This window comes from Mus caroli, unplaced genomic scaffold (genome assembly GCF_978045245.1).
Source record: "Mus caroli unplaced genomic scaffold, Mus_caroli_1 scaffold_13, whole genome shotgun sequence".
NCBI classification, from domain to species: Eukaryota; Metazoa; Chordata; class Mammalia; order Rodentia; family Muridae; genus Mus; species Mus caroli.
In genome coordinates this window covers 79529390-79530561 of record NW_028227268.1, presented here as the reverse complement: position 1 = coordinate 79530561, position 1172 = coordinate 79529390, and the positions used below count along the sequence as shown (strand labels likewise).

Below are 1172 nucleotides of genomic sequence, written 5' to 3'. Positions count from 1 at the left end.
TTCTTTTTTATTAGGTATTTTCCTCGTTTACATTTTCAATGCTATCCCAAAAGTCCCCCCTACCCACCCCCCCAAATCCCCTACCCACCCACTCCCCCTTTTTGGCCCTGGAGTTCCCCTGTACTGGGGCATATAAAGTTTGCAAGTCCAATGGGCCTCTCTTTGCAGTGATGGCCGACTAGGCCATCTTTTGATACATATGCAGCTAGAGACAAGAGCTCCAGGGTACTGGTTAGTTCATATTGTTGTTCCACCTATAGGGTTGCAGTTCCCTTTAGCTCCTTGGGTAATTTCTCTAGCTCCTCCATTGGGGGCCATGTGATCCATCCAATAGCTGACTGTGATCATCCACTTCTGTGTTTGCTAGGCCCCGGCATAGTCTCACAAGAGACAGCTATATCTGGGTCCTTTCAGCAAAATCTTGCTAGTGTATGCAATGGTGTCAGTGTTTGGAAGCTGATTATGGGATGGATCCCTGCATATGGCAATCACTAGATGGTCCATCCTTTCGTCACAGTTCCAAATTTTGTCTCTGTAACTCCTTCCATGGGTATTTTGTTCCCATTTCTAAGAAGGGGCAAAGTGTGGCCCTATAGCTCAGGGGTTAGAGCACTGGTCTTGTAAACCAGGGGTCGCGAGTTCAAATCTCGCTGGGGCCTGAGTCTATCCTTGTCACAATTTTTAAGAGCTCTCTTTGATGGCTTCCTTTTTAGCCTATTGCATTTTGGGGAGTGGGAGTTATGGGGGTTAGAGATTGCCACAGAAGCCGTCTACTTCATTCTCAACTCTGCATCTGCAGTCATTGACACTACTGCAAAAATAGCTTCCTTGTGCTTTACAGTCAGTGGGAGCACGGATGCTGAGTTTCTGTGTGGTCTCCAGTGACAGCAAAGACTATGGGCATTCACGGCATTCACATGTTCTCCGGTGACTGTTGCAGTTGCCAATTAATCTCCACTCAAATCGACCCAGGTGGCAGTGCGTGTTCCTCAATACACACTCCAATGTTCTGGGTTCTTGAATGAAATGAAAGACACACACACACACACACATACACACACACATACACACACACACACACACACACACACACACACACACACACACACACACGGCCTTATATTTTAATATGCCTTAAACAGCTCAATGGCTGAGACACTGCCAAACCTCCA

The 1172-nt window shown here is 46.8% G+C and overlaps 1 non-coding gene across 1 annotated transcript; it reads left to right on the top strand.

Moving 5' to 3' along the window:
• The first annotated feature begins 586 nt into the window (after positions 1 to 586).
• Positions 587 to 659, top strand: Trnat-ugu (transfer RNA threonine (anticodon UGU)). Its single transcript has one exon. It is a non-coding gene; the product is annotated as a tRNA-Thr (tRNA).
• Positions 660 to 1172: the final 513 nt, after the last annotated feature.